At 45.3% G+C, this 22203-nt stretch overlaps 1 protein-coding gene across 2 annotated transcripts in view; it reads left to right on the top strand.

Moving 5' to 3' along the window:
- Positions 1–22203, top strand: part of RALY (RALY heterogeneous nuclear ribonucleoprotein) — a 325218-nt gene that overhangs the window by 129264 nt on the left and 173751 nt on the right. For both annotated transcript variants that reach the window (XM_075349937.1, XM_075349938.1), the window contains exon 2: positions 3500–3571. The gene's annotated coding sequence lies outside the window, so the exon portion shown is untranslated. The remainder of the gene's footprint in view (positions 1–3499; positions 3572–22203) is intronic.

Consider the following 22203-nt stretch of genomic DNA (forward strand, 5'->3'; position numbering starts at 1 on the left):
GAGAATGATCATCTTTTACACTTCACTTACACTTTTGGTTTTCATTGGCTGTAAGACATAATCATCAACATTCACAGAAATAAACACATGAAATAGATCCCTCTGTGTGTAATGACTCTATAATATTTGCGTTTCCCTTTTTGTATTGAATTACTGAAATAAATTAACTTTTTGAGGATATTCTCATTTATTGAGATGCACGTGTATCTGATTCACTTTTAAGCTGGGTTCACACTAAGCGACAGCGACAACGACGTCGCTGTTACGTCACCATTTTCTGTGACGTAACAGCGACCTTGTAAGTCGCTGCTATGATCGCTGCTTAGCTGTCAAACACAGCAGCCGAAGCAGCGATCATAACGACACGCGTCGCTGTGCTGCAACATGTGCAGAGAGCAGGGAGCCGCGCACACTGAGCGCTGGCTCCCTGCACTCCTAGCTACAGTACACATCGGGTTAATTACCCGATGTGTACTGCAGCTACATGTGCAGAGAGCAGGGAGCCGGCGCTGGCAGCGTGAGAGCGGCGGAGGCTGGTAACGAAGGTAAATATCGGGTAACCACCTTAGTTACCCGATGTTTACCTTGGTTACAGCTTACCGCAGGCTGTCAGACGCCGGCTCCTGCTTCCTGCATATTCAGGATTGTTGCTCTCTCGCTGTCACACACAGCGATGTGTGCTTAACAGTGGGAGAGCAACAATAAAAAAACGAACCAGGGCTGTGTGTAACGAGCAGCGATCTCGCAGCAGGGGCCAGATCGCTGCTCAGTGTCACACATAGCGAGATCGCTAATGAGGTCACTGCTGCGTCACAAAAACCGTGACTCAGCAGCGATCTCAGCAGCGATCTCGCTGTGTGTGAAGTACCCCTAAGACTTAAAAATCCACTTTGGGATCTTGATGCCATTTCATTTACTGGGCATAGTTTGTTTACCTGTTCTTCAGCATTGCTGATATTTTAAGGTCTCTTCCAACAGCTGTCCTCTGATCATGACAATGACATTGCCTACATAGAGTGACTCAGTCTTCAAAAGAGACATTCTAGTCCTCATCATCATTTTTTTGCATCCATTCAATGATCCTATCCAGCTGAAACTACTTGTGCCTTTTACTATTGAAGCTAACTTGGCTGTCTGCATAACTTCTAATATTATTATTGTTTATTATAACGCCATTTATTCCATGGCGCTTTACATGTGAACAGGGGTATCCATAAAAACAAGTGCAATAGTTATGAACAATGCACAGACAGGTACAGGAGGAGAGAGGACCCTTCCCAAAAGGGCTCTTAGTCTACAGGGGATGGGTGAGGATACAGTAGGGTAGAAATGGTCACAGAGCGATATAGTAGTGTCGCGGGCGGCGGGGAGCTGCGCTCACCACGCTCGGGTCCGGCGCTGCTGCTGCTCGGTGGCTCGAGCGGTGGGCCGGATCCAGGGACTCAAGCGGCGCTCCTCGCCCGTGAGTGAAAGGGGTGATTGGTTGGTGTTTGGGATGTCGGTTTGTGACGCCACCCACGGTGTGTGGTGAGGTTGGGGCACCACCGCTGCTCTGTACGGGGATCCCGGGAGCGATGACAGGGAGCAGCTGAGATGTTTCTCTCCCCTCCGTGGGTAGGGGCATTTTGGTAGTCCCGGGGCCCGGGGTTGTTGTCCGTTTGGTGGATTGCAGGGCCTGGCCAGGTGCAGGGTTGCGGGGCAGCGCAGTGCCAGACGGCACGGTGGTACTTACTCAGCCAGTAAAGCACACGGAGTCTCTGGTAAAACAAACGGCTGGATGGACGAGTCCCACAGACGGCTGCGACGGTCACTCCCGGTAGGTTGGCGGTAACTGTCTCTCCCTGAACCGGTATTATGTTCTTGGCCCCGATGGCTTCCCACCGGGAACCCGCTCCCCAGCGGTAGGTTGGCTAAGGGAGCCCTGTTTGCCCGCAGGCTCTGTCCCTGGGAGCTCTAGCTCTGGCGGTAACTTTCTCTCCCTCACGGTTTGGACGGTTGCCTTCAGTCGGGTCTTTACTGCTGGGAAACCCCAGAGGTTCCCGTCGCTGACTGATTTGACCGGTTTAACGGCAACTCCTAGCCTGGTCGGGGTCCATAGGCCCTGCCGGATGGTACTGGCTTCTCTTCACTGCCCGATCCGGTACCGGCGGGCCACCGCCCGTCCCCGGTCCTTTCGGTTGTGCTTCAATCGGCCTCTCCTGCAGACGGTCACCACCGTCTGCCAACCTTGCTGTATGTGCCCGGGCCACGTACCCGGACACGGTCAGTGTGCTCCTCCACTAGCACTTTCCCGGACTCTCACTCTCCACTCCTTTTTACTATCTCCCTTCTTTCCCGCCACCAGGACTGTGAACTCCTCGGTGGGAGGAGCCAACCGCCTGGCTCCGCCCCACCTGGTGTGGACATCAGCCCCTGGAGGGAGGCAGCAAGGATTTGTGTTTGACTTTGGTGTTCCTGACCGCGGTGTGGGATGTGTTGTTGCAGTACCTGTGACGTCCTGGCTTGTCCAGGGCGCCACAGTAGACTGAGGGGAAAGGATGAGCATACAGTAGGTGAGGATAGAGCTGGTCATGCAACGGTATAGTGGACTGAGAGGGTTGGGTGAGGATACAGTAGGTTTGGGTAGAGCTGGTCATGCAACGGTATTGTGGAGTGAGGGGGATGGATGAGGATACAGTAAGTGAGGGTCCAGTAGTATAGTGTACTGAGGGGGATGGTTTAGGATACAGTAGGTGAAGGTACAGTAGGTGAGGGTAGAGCTGGTCATGCAGCGGTATAGTAGACTGAGGGGGATACAGTAGGTGAGGGGAGAGCTGGTCATGTAGCAGTATAGTGGACTGAGGAGGATGGTGAGGATACAGTAGGTGAGGGTAGAGCTGGTTATGCAGCGGTATAGTGGGCTGAGGGGGATGGATGGGGATACAGTAGGTTAGGGTGCAGTGGTATAGTGGACTGAAGGTTACTGCAGGTTGTAGGCTTGTCAGAAGAGGTAGGTTTTCAGGTTCCTTCTCAAGGTTTCCACAGTAGGTGAGAGTCTGATATGTTGGGGTAGAGAGTTCAGGAGCGGCTTCATGTGGATTCCCCCCCCCCTTTTTTTCTATATGTGGCTGTGTAATTACCCATGTGCCAGAACATTCTTCTGGCTCTGGTTACACGTTACTCATTGGGAAGCATTGGTGGATAACCCATATGAATAAATGCTCTTTCCCTCTAAAAGTGTTACAAGACTGGTGAAACCTCAGGCTCTGTAAACAAAACCCTATTTATAGTAATGAAATCATTTAGCGTGGATACATCTCTTTCATCTACCGGAGCCTGATTTTCTCATTAGTTTAACCTTCACCTTTTTATGATAGAGGACATCATGGCTAGAATTAATAATACATTCATTACATGAACCAGTCTCTCTCTAAATGTTGCAGGTTTAGTAATATATTTTCCTGGTTTCTCTTAAGAAGGCGTTTTTTTAAAAAAAGCATTTTTTTTCTTCTATCTACAGGTGTCCTAAGAAATCTGCTGTGTCTTCAGATCAAACATTTTCCTGCATTTGTTAGCAGACAATCCATACCAGGTAAGAGCGAACATATGGCATATTCCATTCACGGTCAGAAGTGGTCTTTGCCTGGGGCGACACAGATTTCATAAAAGCAGTAACGTAGCCAAAATTTGTGATTACCGGCAACTGACTGCTGTGTCTAAAGCTTCTCCCATCGCAGAGAGCTGGAAAACAGACAAGACCACAACCTCATAGGCTTTACTAGGATTTCGAGATGAGCATGTTATAGATCGGTGTATGAGCGCACATCCATACTGCCTCATGATTCATTGTGGGTCATAAATCAGGTTCTTTAAGGAGAAATATAGTGAGTGGTATAAAAACAAGCATCAACTCAACTGACGGCCGTGTCAGGGAGCATCACTTTTGGGTTTGGTTGCTCATTAATCAAGATTCAATGTCCCCAGGTAATTGCCAGATGCTCATATAATTCAATCTAGTTTGTAATTCATAGACACAAACAGTAACATCTATCACACAACACATAAGTAATTAAGATATCACAAATAAGTCTTTTAGGAGAACCAGTACAGATGGGCAAATGGGCGTAACTATGGGATTAGCAGGGATGGCAGTGGCTATGGGGCAAACATCCAATGGTGCCCAGTTCCACTCAGACAAAAAGTAGTGAAATATATGTGAGGTGGCATCAAAATATAATATTGTCCCATTCAAAGTTTTACTAGGAAGTCTCATTGTTACCTCTAAAGCAGGCTTTACACACAGCGATATCGCTGGTGAAAGCACCCGCCCCGTCGGTTGTGCATCATGGGCAAATCGCTGCCCGTGGCGCATAACATCGCTAGGACCTATCACACATACTTACCTGCCTAGCGGCGTCGCTGTGGCCGACGAACCGCCTCCTTTATAAGGGGGCGGTTCGTTCGGTGTCACAGCAACGTCACTAAGCGGTCGCCCAATAGAAGCGGAGGGGTGGAGATGAGCGGGCCGAACATCCCGCCCACCTCCTTCCTTCCTCATTGCCGGTGGCCGCAGGTACGATGATGTTCCTCGTTCCTGGGGTGTCACACATAGCAATGTGTGCTGCCGCAGGAACAACGAACAACATCGTACCTGCAGCAGCAACAATAATCGGGATAGGAACGACTGGACAACGATCAACGATTTGGTAAGTAATTTTGATCGTTAACAGGTTTCACACGCAACGACGTCGCTAACGAGGCCGGATGTGCGTCACGAATTCCGTGACCCCAACGACATCTCGTTAGCGATGTCGTTGCGTGTAAAGCCCGCTTAAGGCACAGATTGTTAGATTGGAGGAGTTGTTTTTTGCCTAATTTCAGTTTTGTGACCTGATGTGTGAATGAAACCTGAATGTGACATTATTTTTGTATAATTCCTTTGTTGTAACATAACTGAGTAGATTACCCATGGACTGTGACATCACTGTGTGCATCATGCCAATATTCTGATATCAATGTGTATATTATTCCAATACTCTGATATCACTGTGTATATTATGCCAATAGTCTGACATCACTGTGTATATTATGCCAATAGTCTGACATCACTGTGTATATTATGCCAATATTCTGATATCACTGTGTGCACTATCATTACACTGTGATATCACTGTGTACCTTACTTTAATCTTATTGCAGCACTGCGTGCATTATCCTTGTAATGTGACATCACTATGCACATTGCCTGTATTATGACATCACTATGTGCATTATCCTTGTAATGTAAAATCACTATGTGGATTATTCTGTAATGTGACATCACTATGTGCATTATCCTGTAATGTGACATCACTATGTGTATTATCCTGTAATGTGACATCACTATGTGCATTATCCTTGTAATGTGACATCACTATGCGCATTATCCTTGTAATGTGACATCACTATGTGCATTAGCCTTGTAATGTGACATCACTATGTGCATTATCCTTGTAATGTAAAATCACTATGTGCATTATTCTGTAATGTGACATCACTATGTGCATTATCCTGTAATGTGACATCACTATGTGCATTATCCTTGTAATGTGACATCACTGTGCGCATTATCCTTGTAATGTGACATCACTAAGTGCATTATCCTGTAATGTGACATCACTATGTGCATTATCCTGTAATGTGACATCACTATGTGCATTATCCTTGTAATGTGACATCACTGTGCGCATTATCCTTGTAATGTGACATCACTAAGTGCATTATCCTGTAATGTGACATCACTATGTGTATTATCCTGTAATGTGACATCACTATGTGCATTATCCTTGTAATGTAACATCACTAAGTGCATTATCCTGTAATGTGACATCACTATGTGCATTATCCTTGTAATGTGACATCACTGCATGCAGTATCCTTGTAATATGACATCATTATGTGCATTATCTTGTAATGTGACATCACTATGTGCATTAGCCTGTATTATGACATCACTGTGTGCATAATCCTTGTAATATGACATCACTACGTACATTATCCTGGTAATGCGACATCGCTATGTGCATTAGGGTCCCTTCACACTACATTTTTACTTATATTTAGTGGTCTCATCGGAGCTTCTGTCTGAATACCCCCACAAAATGGGTTTCGGACTCATGCGCCGACTGGGCCATTGACTATAATGGATAGACGGAGTCAGCGTGTGCTCTGTCTTGCACAATTTACAGGCATATACGTTTTCTGCAGGCGGACACCCAGACGTAGCAGACTGAAGACAGCATGCTGAAATGGTTAAAACATAGAATTCAGGCATCCCTGTCTTGTCAAGATCTGATCTGTTGTTTATTTGCTTTGTTTGTTTAAGCAGCAGGTTCTTCTCATTGCTCAGACTACAATGTCAAGTACATGGCAGTCCAGCATGCCCCCTCCTCTAAATGACAGCTCACTGAAAATGTACAATGTCTATAGAGAGCCTTGTGTGGGTGGGACAGCTCTATCAGCTTTGCTATATGGCTAAATCTAAAAATTCTGATTGTGTTAGAATGGCTGCACCCAGTGATCTAAGTGATACATCATTAGATTCAGAATCTCTTTTCCTATATCATGCTGCTCTCAGATGAGGTAGCAAAAACCTGCTGACAGATTCCCTTTAAGTATAAAATTGTCTCCCGATTATGGGTGGTGATGGGAGCTGTTAAATTATCAACACATTTTGTAACACATTTTAGTATTTACTTGAATAAAAGGTATATAACAAAATGAATCAGAAGACCTTGGCAGAGGTTGTACTAGGCACTCAGGCATACCTCCAGCTGCAAACAAAAGCCTGACTGTATTGCTGAATCCCAGGTGCAAAATATGGAGGTGTATGAAAAAATAATGGTTCTACAAGAAAAACAAAATAACCGAGCATTGATTAGCACTACAACTCCTGATCTATTAATACTGTATATGGCCATAAATATGACAAGGGATTTTTAACAAACCTGTCAGTTTTATTCTATAGTCTGAGAAAATCATCCTAAGCATTTGGTTTTAAGGATTCACCCAGCTTTTAGCATTCATGAAATGAACATCACACAGAGCGATTGTCACTATCCTCGCAAATCAAGGACATCAATGATATATAAATGTACACGAGACAACAGGACAAAACAATCCGAGTACCTATGTCACTGAATGGTCTATAAGCCACAACATGTATCTTTTTGACAAGTCTATGAGGCCTGTGAACTTGGACAAACAGTATAGCCGTCTTTTATATACTCTCTGTAACCTTTTCTCATAAGCAACGTCTACAGATGAGGTTTTTTTAAAGGAGAGTGAGAGTGGTAATGATGAAAATATCGATCTCTCAACAAAAAAAGAGAAAAAATTTTAATCAAGCACATCGGTCTGTCCAACCCAGAGGGAGCAAGCAACATAAAAGAGAACAGCCTACCCAAAACAGAACCCTTGCCTAAATGAACCTAGCCATCGGATAGATGAGAAATCCCAATCTCATCCATCATTACGGAAAACAAAGGATATGGAGCTATGTGTCCATGGAGGAGGTGTGGAGTATTGGGAGAATAATGATACCGCTAGTAAACCAGAGGAGAAATGATGAAGGATCTGTATAGCAATTTGGTGTCCACATTATTAAGGTAGATTTATCATGTTCACTGTTACAGTGCATTGCTGACATAAATAGGGTGACTGTAACAACGGGTAAGATAAAAAAAAACTGCACGGTGCCAAATTTATAAAAAGAATATTATACATGGTGGCATTAAATATTAGAGAAAAAAATCGGAATTTTAATTATCAAAAAATTGCATAAAGAACCACTTCAGAGTTTTTTTTCAGTGCCAGAGTGACACTTTAAATCTAAGCCCCCTGCTCCCTGTCTTATACACATCTTCCGGCGGCCTCACCTTTAAGGGACGCTGCTTTGGCGCCATCTTCTGACTAATTTCTGACTCTCTGGAAGTTAGAAGTTACATCACAAGCTCTAAAAGCATCTCTATGAGCCAGAATGAGGCCACAATGAGGCTCTCGTAGACTTGTATTGAGTTGTGTCCTCTGGCGTGCTCCAGGAAACACTGAAGCTGCCGGCAGGTCACAAATCACAGGAGACCGACCATAGCGGTGCCGATAGAAGATAAAGCCACCAGAAGGTGAGTATAAAACAGGGGGCAGGGAACTTATATTTAAAGCACCACTCCAACAAAGCAATAAAACAAAAAACAACGGAGTGGTGCTTTAAAAGACAGTTAATTAGAATGTTGGCATCCCAAGATTGATGGATTTAGCTAATTACTATGTAGTAACAACGTCGTTTAGAAGGTCTCCAATATCCCCCGAAAGAGCCAACTTTCTAGCAAAAGTCGAACCTGACCTTCTGGGCTGTGGGATTCCACAACCCTCCATGGCTGCTTTTGCAGAGAAAGTGTGATCTTGCTCTTTTGCACCAACCCACTGCTGCCATGAACTTTACTGGGTTGGTTGGTACAAAGAGAGATCTCACAAGATCAGACTCTTTCACTACAAGAACAACCATGGAGGGTTTTGGGATCCCACTCAGGATTGCACAATACGGAAGCAATTTTTGGGCCTTTTGGGAGACATTAAGGAACCTTTTGAGCAACGTTTTAGAATATGATGAGGCTGCCAATTTTTTTTGTTAAATATAAAGAGCAGCCCCAGATTGATGATGGGTACTCTTTAATCCGAATACAATTTTTCATTAAACTGATTTATTGGATGTGATGAAATGTGTCCTCTCTAGTTCTCTGTTGGCTTGGCTGACCTTTCATTCTTATAGTCAGCAGCCTAGGAAGTGACATATTATTGAAATCAGCTTTTTATTACAAAATTATATTTAAAGCGCTTTCCAGGCAATGGTTATGGCTAAATATTTGTTAGGAGGTTAGATAACTTATATAGTTCTATCAGCTCCGGTAACCCACGCTTCTGGTCTCCACTCTGCTCTGGCTCCCGGCTTTTGGTCTTCTACTTGATCCAGGACAGCATTTCTTATGTAGGCGCATGACTAGAGCAGTGAGTGAAGATGTCTGTAGACTGTTAATTACAGTATCAAAGCCAGCCTCTTTTATGACGCATAGAGAAAAGGGTATGACTTAGCTGGTCCTGTTTTTTTTATAACTCTCCAATGAATGCTTTGTACGGATACCCTGGACCTCAATCCTCTACTGCAGTACTTGGTCCATCTCAATATATTTTCATTTTTTAATTAAACTTTGATATTAGTCACCCCCCCATCACTAACTTCTTTTGAAACCTTGTTCTGTGTCATGAAGATGGTCAAAAGAGCAGGGCCAGCAACCTCGCACTGGAATGCCAACCATGGGTTTGTGGCAGTGAAGCTAACAAGACGGCATAAGTAATCTGACAAATTATTTAGAAATTTTATAAGCTAAAAAGGTTTCAAAGTTTTAAGGGTTGTTTTTGGGTTAGTACTCATAAAAAAGAGCTTTAAAATGTTTCAGTCTTTCCACTGGCCAGTAGAGCAGTCATGTTACGATTACACTTCCTGTTTTCTGTAGTTAATTTTTTTGGCTTTGCTGTATAGACTGGAAAGGATGAGAGGTGTTATCTGATTTTCAGGAAAGGCAGAGGTCGTTAAAGGAAATCTGTCAGCAGGTTTTGCTATCTCATCTGAAAGTAGCATGATGGCCCTGAATCCAATGATATATCACTTAGATTACTGGATGAAGCCATTCTCACACAATCAGACTTTTTAGATTTAGCCATGTAGCAGAGCTGAGGGAGCTGCTCCACTTTCACCAGACTCTTTATAGAGATTGTACATCGACAGTGAGGTGTCAATGAGAGGAGCTGTGTCGGACTGTGGAGTAATGATAAGTCCTGGTGCCTAAACAAACATAGCAACTAAACAACAGATTGGATCTTGACAAGACAGGCATCCCTGAATTCTCTGTGTCAATCCTTGCAGCATGCTGTCTTCAGCTTACATAACAAAAACCTGCTGACAGATTCCCTTTAAAGACAGCTCTGTTGTAATGTCAGAGGACTAAATAAAGTTTAACAAAGGCCTGGAAGCATTACTGTAAAGTTGTAATATTACAGGTTATATGTACTAGATTATGGAAAATTGGTTGTTCATCTAGATATACTGTATATTACTTGTACAACTCCAAGATAACAGCATCGCAGGTAATGATTGTCACATTACTATATATGAAATGATGCAACTGCAATACAACAGTTGCAAAAATCCAAGCCTGCTGGGGTTTCCAAAATGCAACTGACTTTTCCAACATACAGTTTAGTTTTAAGCGGGCTTTACACGCTACGAGATCGCTACAGCGATCTCGTTGGGGTCACGGATTTTGTGACGCACATCCGGCCGCTATAGCGATCTCGTTGTGTGTGACTCCTAGGAGCGATTTTGGATCGTTGCAAAAACGTCCAAAATCGCTCCTCATTGACATGGGGGTCCATTCTCAAATATCGCTGCTATCGCGTGGGCGAAGTTGATCCTCGTCCCTGCGGCATCACACATCGCTATGTGTGACGCCGCAGGAACGAGGAACCTCCCCTTACCTGCCACACACCAGCAATGAGGAAGGAAGGAGGTGGGCGGGATGTTCGTCCCGCTCATCTCAGCCCCTTCGCTTTGATTGGCCAGCCACTTAGTGACGTCGCTGTGATGCCGAACGTCCCTCCCCCTTGAGGGAGGGATTGTTCGGCAGTCACAGCGACGCCGCCGACCAGGTAAGTGCGTGTGACGCTGCCGTAGCGATAATGTTCGCTGCGGCAGCGATCACCAAATATCGGCATAACGATAGGGGCGGGTGCTATCACGCTCGCCATCGCTAGCATCGGCTAGCGATGTCGCAGCGTGTAAAGCCCGCTTTAGTTACAAAGGATTGTGGCTCGCTAACATGACAGCAGGTTTTTTGTGCCTAATGGGTGTGGAAACTGCATCCTAAAATAGTTGTGCAACTTCTACTGCGCAGCTTTATTCTGATCGCAATGAGAAATTAATTTTCCGCCTTAAAATAAGAAGAATTGTCATCTGATACGGATTTTTGCCTGCAACACCGCAGAAGAACAATCTGATCTTGATATTAAAATGAGTGTAGTTAACTTACTATACCAGGCCCGGACATATCATCGGTACAACCTGTGTGGTCGCACAGGGGTCTAAGAGGTCAGGGGGCACTTTTCTACCTTCAAACTTGAAGGAATTGAGTACTATGATGAGATATTGGGTTGCATAGGGCCCATATATTGTTCTTGCACAGGGCCCTCTTCTGTCTGTGTACACCAGTGTACTATACTATACTGTTCTCTGTCGTAGAAGACTGTACTCTATTATACCCTGGAGACTGTAAATAGCTTTCCATGTTAATTTATCCCTCAGAGTGTCCCAGGTCTTTCAATCTGCTGATCTGTTGAGGAGTCTAATATTGATCTTGTATTGATGACCTATCGAAAGTAAAGACCATCAATAGAGAAGTCCCAGAAAAACCCTTTCCATGCATGTGAATATAGTAAGCATGAATTGATTAATCAGCTAATCTGCACTTTCTGTTCCCGACATCCCAAATCCACAAAGAAAAGTCGAAAGACAGTCAGATCCAGCACATCAAAAATAGCTAGTCTTTTTGTATTCCATAAAAAACATTATAAGAGATTCCATATTTAAAATTTCTAAAGAGAAGAACCACAAATCCCATAGGCAATGTTACCGGTAGACATGATTCGAAGGACACTGATTCTTATTCACAGGTTATATGGTCATTATATGGCATGGTTTATGTTAAAATTTAACCATAAGAGAAAACCAATGCACAAAGGCAATGTAAATCATGGAGTATGCACAATAAAATACTATATCCCTACAAATATAATGTGCCACAGTTCCAATAATTAAAATGTAATTATTTTACTAGATAATATTAAAAATTACAAAATATTGTCATAAAAAATCTAAAGAATCAGGGGAACACAGGCATAAAAGCGGACATACCTAGGTAAGGGTATCAAGTTATAAACATATGGATATATGCCAGTTATATATCCAATAGGCACATATAATGGGCTCATGTACATCTGCTAAAGATGCATATAAACTACTATACTCCTATGCATGAAAATGTACTGCTGAATACATGATTACAAATAGAATTACCCATATACCATAAGGATGATTGCACCCTGATGCGCGTTTCGCCTGCTGTTTTCTCAAGGGAATGTAAGCTTATTTATAATCACAACAAGGTCACACAAAGCTCGGGTGATATGATGCCGACATAGCTTGAACAGCGCGGGCATAGGAGGTGGGTACACCAGTTATTATTTTACATGGGGAGAATTATTATTGAGAAAGGGTTAACCAAGTAGTGGGCAACCCCTTAAAGATATTGTGAAACACAATATGTATGCAACGTGTGCAACTGTACTTGTGCACTGCACACAAGTGAGGCCACTGCTTTCTTGAAAAGATATACCTATTGTATGTTACAATCACATATAAAGGACTATATAGGTTCTCATCCATGTGTCATAATTTCATGTAGGGGGGCACATCAGAAAGGCATTTTTAAGAGGTCTATGAGATGCTGTGTCATTAGCAACCAGGTATCATCAAGTTAAATAAGAAGAAAAAAAGGATTCAGCCTACCGTAATGCCATCACAATGTTGATCCGAAACGCGTAAGGTGCACACTTTTTCCATAGTTTTTATATTACTTGGATTTTAAAAATGTTTCAAGAAATCTTTTTTGATTTTATATATTTTTTTCATTTGTGAGACTCTCTTTGGATGTTGGATATTCTTCCTCCTTGTTCCTGCTTAAGTCATTAACTAGTTGGAAAACAAGGGTTACATACCCTGTTTATGCACAGAAGCATCCTGTCATGTACAGCAGGCTCTCTTGCCTTTGTACAGGCGAAGAGAGAAGGAAAAGATGACATTAAAAGCCTCCAGTTTGCAAACTGAAGAAAGGCAAGCAAATGCTTTTATTTTTCCTTCACCTCATGGTATCAAGCATCATCCTGTCACGTCTCCACCAGAGTCTGGAGCTGTGATTTCTGCTCTGGCCACCAGGTGCCGCCGCATTCCCAAGGTGGGCGGTGACAGTGATAGAGGCGAAGCTTGGTAAGCTTGGGACTTGCTGTTCCATTGGTTGACTCTGGTGGTGTGGGAATTCCAGGTGAAGTTATCAGCTTCCAGCTCCAGCCTATTGGAAGGCACCACACCCCTCTTATACCTTCAGTGGTCTGCTGCTCATTCTCAGATAGTTTAGTTTTCACTGCTAGTCTATGGTTCTCGTTCTATATATTGATCCCTGTGTTTTGTTTCTCTGTCTGCTCTCTGACGACTCTCCTGCCTGTCGTTTTTGTGCTTCGCTGCCATCTCCGGTTTGACCTCAGCCTGATTTCCTGACTATGCTCTTGCTTCACTATTTTGTCCCTTTTTGTACCTCCTGGTTTGACCCTGCCTGACGACTACTCTTCTTGGGAGTGCAGCCTTCCATAGGCAGCGGCCTGCTGGACCCTGCAGTAATTCCAGATCCTTGTACAGGGTTTAAAGGGTTTCGGGGTTCTACGGATCCTGCTGAGTGGGCGGCTAACCTCTAGCCTGTCCGTGACAGCCATCCTGAGGCTGTGGCCCTAGGCAGATGATACACATCCTTGGTGTAGAAGCACACATGGCTTGTCTGAAGGAACAAAAGTATTAGCAACCATTAAAAAATTACCAGAGAATGTGATAACTGGAAGACAACTTTGCTTTGGTTTACACACACAGATTTCATGAAAACCAAAAGTTGTAACATTGGTAATGATAGAGTTACATTTAGAAAGGTGGAAGTGCCTAAGGTTGTGTCACCGTGATCCACTTTGTACATGTCCTTGGCAAACACAAACACAGTTCGGTCACAGCGGGAAATATCCCTGTCACAGGACTCGATTAGGCATCCCGCATGCCTAATTTACATAATGAGACTGATTTGCATAGGCAACTTGTGTAGTGAGTAGTTTATTTGTCTGGTTCGTGGCCAGCGCTCATTCCCAGATATGTATCGTCTCGCCAGTTGGCAGGATTGCTGATGTTGGTTCCTTGCAGCAACACAGATTGATGGATTCAAATATGCCACTTTAATTTCCAGAAATCTCATAGTGAGATCTATTCTCAGCAACAATCTTTCTACAGCAGCCATTTTTAAATGTTAACGATATGTACACTAGGTGCCTGGAGGCAGAAGACACTAATGCAGTGCTGAGGCAAGGAATCCTGGGGTTTTGTCTGTCTGGATTTTAGCCAGTAATTTATCTGGAATATCATTTTTATGGAATCCATCAGTAGAATATTCTTAAATTTTTGTAGAAAATGAAGTGAGAAAGACCTACTTTATGGCAGAGGAATCCTTAAACTGATACTTTCCAGAGTGGGTAAAAAAATATATCCTAAATGAACAATTTTATTGATAATAAAAAAAAACGCTTTAAATTGATGATTGATATGTCCATCTCGAAACATAGATTTCTTTGAATAATGAATGTAGAAAAACATTAATAAGATTGCAAAAAAATAGATGAATTATCTAAAAAAAAGACAAAAAATAATTAAGAATTTAAATATATATATATACGGTATATATATATATATATATATATATATATATATACTAGAAGGTGGCCCGATTCTACGCATCGGGTATTCTAGAATTTACGTATTGTGTAGTTCATGTATGATTTTTGTTATATATATATATATATATATATATATATATATATATAGATGTTGTTGTGTGTAGTTACCAAGTGTTTGTGTAGGGCGCTGTACATGTTCTGAGTGTCGCGGGGGGTGAGAGCGGTGTTGTATGTGTGTTGCGTGTGTTGTGTTGTTTGTGGAGCGCTGTGTGTCTGTAGCGTTGTGTGTGTGTGTGTGTTGTGCGGTTTGTGTGTGTGTGGTGTGTTTTGGGGGGAGGTATGTTTTGAGCAATGTGTGTGTTGTGCAGCATGTGCGTATATTTGTGTGTGCAGCGTTGTCTGTGTGTGTGGGTGTCTGTGTAGGGCGTTGTTTGTGATTCCTAGTGTGTGTGTGTTGTGCAGTGCGCGTGTGTGTGTGTGTTGGGGGGAGGTGTGCACCTCCCATCGTGCTCCATCCCCCATGCTGCGCACCCCCCATCGTGCTGCATCCCCCATGCTGCGCACTCCCAAACGTGCTCCATCCGCCATGCTGCGCACTCCCAAACGTGGTCCATCCACCATGCTGCGCACTCCCAAACGTGCTCCATCCGGCATGCTGCGCACTCCCAAACGTGCTCCATCCGCCATGCTGCGCACTCCCAAACGTGCTCCATCCGCCATGCTGCGCACTCCCAAACGTGCTCCATCCGCCATGCTGCGCACTCCCAAACGTGCTCCATCCGCCATGCTGCGCACTCCCAAACGTGGTCCATCCGCCATGCTGCGCACTCCCAAACGTGCTCCATCCGCCATGCTGCGCACTCCCAAACGTGCTCCATCCGCCATACTGCGCACTCCCAAACGTGCTCCATCCGCCATACTGCGCACTCCCCATCGTGCACCATCCGGCATGCTGCGCACTCCCAAACGTGCTCCATCCGTCATGCTGCGCACTCCCAAACGTGCTCCATCTGCCATACTGCGCACTCCCCATCGTGCTGCATCCCCCATGCTGCGCACTCCCAAACGTGCTCCATCCGCCATGCTGCGCACTCCCCATCGTGCTCTATCCGCCATGCTGCACACTCCCAAACGTGCTCCATCCGCCATGCTGCGCACTCCCAAACGTGCTCCATCCGCCATGCTGCGCACCCCCTATCATGCTCCATCCGCCATGCTGCGCACTCCCAAACGTGCTCCACCCGCCATGCTGCGCACTCCCAAACGTGCTCCATCCGCCATGCTGCGCACTCCCAAACATGCTCCATCCGCCATGCTGCGCACTCCCAAACGTGGTCCATCCGCCATGCTGCGCACTCCCAAACGTGCTCCATCCGCCATGCTGCGCACTCCCAAACGTGCTCCATCCGCCATACTGCGCACTCCCCATCGTGCACCATCCGGCATGCTGCGCACTCCCAAACGTGCTCCACCCGCCATGCTGCGCACTCCCAAACGTGCTCCATCCGCCATGCTGCGCACTCCCAAACGTGCTCCATCCGCCATGCTGCGCACTCCCAAACGTGCTCCATCCGCCATGCTGCGCACTCCCAAACGTGGTCCATCCGCCATGCTGCGCACTCCCAAACGTGCTCCATCCGCCATGCTGCGTACTCCCAAACGTGCTCCATCCGCCATACAGCGCACTCCCAAACGTGCTCCATCCGCCATACTGCGCACTCCCCATCGTGCACCATCCGGCATGCTGCGCACTCCCAAACGTGCTCCATCCGTCATGCTGCGCACTCCCAAACGTGCTCCATCCGTCATGCTGCGCACTCCCAAACGTGCTCCATCCGCCATGCTGCGCACTCCCAAACGTGCTCCATCCGCCATGCTGCGCACCCCCCATCATGCTCCATCCGCTTGGGAGTGCGCAGCATGCCGGATGGTGCACGATGGGGAGTGCGCAGTATGGCGGATGGAGCACGTTTGGGAGTGCGCAGTATGGCGGATGGAGCACGTTTGGGAGTGCGCAGCATGGCGGATGGACCACGTTTGGGAGTGCGCAGCATGGCGGATGGACCACGTTTGGGAGTGCGCAGCATGGCGGATGGACCACGTTTAGGAGTGCGCAGCATGGCGGATGGAGCACGTTTGGGAGTGCGCAGCATGGCGGATGGAGCACGTTTGGGAGTGCGCAGCATGGCGGATGGAGCATGATGGGGGGTGCGCAGCATGGCGGATGGAGCACGTTTGGGAGTGCGCAGCATGGCGGATGGAGCACTTTTGGGAGTGTGCAGCATGGCGGATAGAGCACGATGGGGAGTGCGCAGCATGGCGGATGGAGCACGTTTGGGAGTGCGCAGCATGGCGGATGGAGCACGTTTGGGAGTGTGCAGCATGGCGGATAGAGCACGATGGGGAGTGCGCAGCATGGCGGATGGAGCACGTTTGGGAGTGCGCAGCATGGGGGATGCAGCACGATGGGGAGTGCGCAGTATGGCGGATGGAGCACGTTTGCTCAGCCTCTCTCCTTCCAGCCTCCCTCAGCATCAGCCTCCCCCTCCCAGCCTTCCCCAAGATCAGCCTCTCTGCTCCCAGCCTCCTCCAGCACGCCGTGCTCCTCTGCCGACACTCACCCACACCCGATCGCATCCACTCACCCACACAACCGATCGCATCCACTCACCCACACAACCGATCGCATCCACTCACACACACAACCGATCGCATCCACTCACACACACAACCGATCGCATCCACTCACACACACCCGATCGCATCCACTCACACACACCCGATCGCATCCACTCACACACACCCGATCGCATACACTCACACACACAGACACTGACGATATTGCACATACGCGCTGATACTCACAACATCCGGGGATATCACATGCTTCTGGCCATGTGATCCTCTGTCAGGTCCTGGAAGCTCACAGCACAATATCGCCGCCGAGAAGCAAGCGATATCCCAGGATGTTGTGAGTATTTGGATGCGATGTGATGTGTGAGGTGTGTGTGAGTGTGATCTGATTTGTGTGTGTGTGCTGTTATGTTATGTATGTTCCGCAGCTGCAGGACCTTGATGTGTGGATGCGATGTGATGTGTGTGTGAGGTGTGTATGAGAGTGAGTGTGAGCCGGTGTACACTGGTAACTATGATACACATCGGGTAACTAAGGGACCTTAGTTACCCGATGTGTATAATGGTTACCAGCTTTCACGGCCTCCGTTAAGATCCCAGCATCGCAAGGTTATGTGTGGCGCTGCTGGGATCCTGACAGAGCCGGTGTAGAAGCAAGCGATATCCCAGCATGTTGTGATGTGTGAGGTGTGTGTGGATGTGATGTGTGAGGTGTGTGTGAGAGTGAGTGTGATCTGATGTGTGTGTGTACTCACCTGGGAATCGGAGCCCCGTGTCAGTTAGGCCAGAGCGAGCGTGCATTGCGTGAGGGGGGCGGGGCCTGCAGAGAGCCGGGGCGAGAGGCCAATCCGTGTGGGGGGGCGGGGCCATGGCGAGCCCAGCGGCCAATCAGCTTTGTGTCACCGTAAGGACACAATTTCGGAGCATGACAGACAGACAGATAGACAGACAGACAGACAGACAGACAGAATAAGGCAATTATATATATAGATATATATATATATATATATATATATGGGGTGTACTCACTTTTGTGATATACTGTATCAGTTTATCTGGTAAATGTGTCCGTAAATCAAGCCGTGTTTGAGGATGTCCCATTGTGTTTACTATTTTTAATTTTGCTATTATACAGAATTATAGATATATATATAGATATATATAGATACAGTTAGGTCCAGAAATATTTGGACAGTGACACAAGTTTTGTTATTTTAGCTGTTTACAAAAACATGTTCAGAAATACAATTATATATATAATATGGGCTGAAAGTGCACACTCCCAGCTGCAATATGAGAGTTTTCACATCCAAATCGGAGAAAGGGTTTAGGAATCATAGCTCTGTAATGCATAGCCTCCTCTTTTTCAAGGGACCAAAAGTAATTGGACAAGGGACTCTAAGGGCTGCAATTAACTCTGAAGGCGTCTCCCTCGTTAACCTGTAATCAATGAAGTAGTTAAAAGGTCTGGGGTTGATTACAGGTGTGTGGTTTTGCATTTGGAAGCTGTTGCTGTGACCAGACAACATGCGGTCTAAGGAACTCTCAATTGAGGTGAAGCAGAACATCCTGAGGCTGAAAAAAAAGAAAAAATCCATCAGAGAGATAGCAGACATGCTTGGAGTAGCAAAATCAACAGTCGGGTACATTCTGAGAAAAAAGGAATTGACTGGTGAGCTTGGGAACTCAAAAAGGCCTGGGCGTCCACGGATGACAACAGTGGTGGATGATCGCCGCATACTTTCTTTGGTGAAGAAGAACCCGTTCACAACATCAACTGAAGTCCAGAACACTCTCAGTGAAGTAGATGTATCTGTCTCTAAGTCAACAGTAAAGAGAAGACTCCATGAAAGTAAATACAAAGGGTTCACATCTAGATGCAAACCATTCATCAATTCCAAAAATAGACAGGACAGAGTTAAATTTGCTGAAAAACACCTCATGAAGCCAGCTCAGTTCTGGAAAAGTATTCTATGGACAGATGAGACAAAGATCAACCTGTACCAGAATGATGGGAAGAAAAAAGTTTGGAGAAGAAAGGGAACGCACATGATCCAAGGCACACCACATCCTCTGTAAAACATGGTGGAGGCAACGTGATGGCATGGGCATGCATGGCTTTCAATGGCACTGGGTCACTTGTGTTTATTGATGACATAACAGCAGACAAGAGTAGCCGGATCAATTCTGAAGTGTACCGGGATATACTTTCAGCCCAGATTCAGCCAAATGCCGCAAAGTTGATCGGACGGCGCTTCATAGTACAGATGGACAATGACTCCAAGCATACAGCCAAAGCTACCCAGGAGTTCATGAGTGCAAAAAAGTGGAACATTCTGCAATGGCCAAGTCAATCACCAGATCTTAACCCAATTGAGCATGCATTTCACTTGCTCAAATCCAGACTTAAGACGGAAAGACCCACAAACAAGCAAGACCTGAAGGCTGCGGCTGTAAAGGCCTGGCAAAGCATTAAGAAGGAGGAAACCCAGCGTTTGGTGATGTCCATGGGTTCCAGACTTAAGGCAGTGATTGCCTCCAAAGGATTCGCAACAAAATATTGAAAATAAAAATATTTTGTTTGGGTTTGGTTTATTTGTCCAATTACTTTTGACCTTCTAAAATGTGGAGCGTTTGTAAAGAAATGTGTACAATTCCTACAATTTCTATCAGATATTTTTGTTCAAACCTTCAAATTAAACGTTACAATCTGCACTTGAATTCTGTTGTAGAGATTTCATTTCAAATCCAATGTGGTGGCATGCAGAGCCCAACTCGCCAAAATTGTGTCACTGTCCAAATATTTCTGGACCTAACTGTATATATATACCGTATCTATATATATATATATATATATATATATATATCATTTCATTCTGTATAATAGCAAAATTAAAAATAGTAAACACAATGGGACATCCTCAAACACGGCTTGATTTTCGGATACATTTACCAGATAAATTGATACAGTATATCACAAAAGTGAGTACACCCCAATTTGTTTTTTTACTACATCTTTTCATGGGACGCCACTGAAGACATGACACTTTGATACAATGTAAAGTAGTCAGTGTACAGCTTCTGTAATAGTGAAAATTTGATGTGCCGACTAAACTAGTCAACACACAGCCATTAATGTCTAAATCACTGGCAACAAAAGGGAGTATACCCCTAAGTGACAATGGCCAAATAGTGCCCAATTACCCATTGTCCCTCCACGGTGTCATGTGACAGTGTTACAAGGTCTCAAGTGTGAATGGGGAGCAGATCTGTTTAAGGAAACCTGTCACCAGTTTTTTGCTTTATAAGCTGCGGCCACCACCAGTGGGTTCTTATATACAGCATTCTAACATGCTGTATATAAGAGCCCAGGCTGCTTTGTAGAACATAAAAAACACTTTATAATACTCACCTAAACCGGTTGCTGCAGTGGATGTGGGTCAAATGGGTGTCTTCGTCCTCTGGTGCCGGCGCCTCCTCTTTTTTGCCATCTTTGTCGCCGCCTCTGTCGTCCTTGTGAAGCTGTGGTGCATGATGCGTCCGACGTCATACACATTCGCCAGCATTTAGGTCCTGAGCTGGCGCACTTTGATCTGCATTAAGCAGGGTGATCAAAGTGCCCACAGGCTTCAGAAGGAGGAAGAAGATGGCCGAAAAGAGGAGGCGCCAGCACCGGAAGATGAAGAGGCCCATTTGAGCCTCATCCACCGCAGCGTGACTGTTAGGTGAGTATTAGAAAGTGTTTTTTATGTTCTATACAGCAGTCTGGGCTCTTATAAGAGCCCACTGGTGGTGGCCACAGCTTATGAAGCAAAAAACTGGTAACAGGTTCCCTTTAAATTTGGTGTTATCACTCTCACACCTCTCACACTCTCATACTGGCCACTGGAAGCTTAACATTGAACCTCATGGCAAAGAATTCTCTGAGGATCTGAAAAAAAGAATTGTTTCTCTACATTGGCCAAGCATGTCTCCAGACCTAAACCCTATTGAACATGTGTGGGGCATCTTCAAACAGAAGATGGAGAAGCGCAAGGTCTCTAACATTCACCAGCTCTGTGATGTTGTCATGGAGGATGGAACAAGATTCCAGTGGCTCCTGAGAAGCTCTAGTGAACTCCATGTCCAAGATAGTTAAGGCAGTGCTTGAAAACAAAGGTGGCCACTAATGATGACTGAGTGTGCTTGGCACTGCTCATTACTCCATTGAGCATCATAGTGCTTGGGTACTCGTGGAGCATGGCTGAGTATTGGTGCTCAGATATTTAGTTTGTGAAACAACCACAACGCACAAGCTTGCTTCACTGCATGATGTGTGCAGGCGTCCCATGGAGAGCCATTCACAGTCTTTGAGAGGCTCACCCACAGGTTAAAACAAAGTTCTTGGACTCAGTGTAACCATAACAAAAACCCCTTCCCTCCCTCCAACGTAAATGCTCTGTTTATGGCTGGCCGTATGTGGGCAGAGACCCGAACAGGCCAATCATTGACTTTCCATAATGCTCAGCTTGTCCAAGCATCTGACCAGCTCGAATTGAGTAATGAGTATTCGAGCATTTTAGTGCTTGCCTATCATTAGTGGCCATGCAAAATATTGACAATTTGTGCACAACGTGGCCATTTTCACTTATGGAGTGTACTCACTTTTGTTGCCAGCAGTTTAGACATTAATGGTTGTGTGTTGAGTTATTTAGAGGGCATACCAAATGTACACGGTTATACAAGCTGCACACTGACTACTTTACATTGTATCCAAGGGTCATCCTCAGTGTTGTCCCATGATAAGATATAATGAAAAATCACAAAAGTTTGAGGCGTGCACCCACATGTGATTTACTATATATATATACATATATATATATATATATATATATATATATATATATATAAAATCCATGTGCAACATGATATAGGGGCAGAGAGACCTAATTCCAGCGGTGTGTGACTAAGGGGTGCTTCACA

This window comes from Anomaloglossus baeobatrachus, chromosome 5, assembly GCF_048569485.1.
Source record: "Anomaloglossus baeobatrachus isolate aAnoBae1 chromosome 5, aAnoBae1.hap1, whole genome shotgun sequence".
Lineage (NCBI taxonomy): Eukaryota > Metazoa > Chordata > Amphibia > Anura > Aromobatidae > Anomaloglossus > Anomaloglossus baeobatrachus.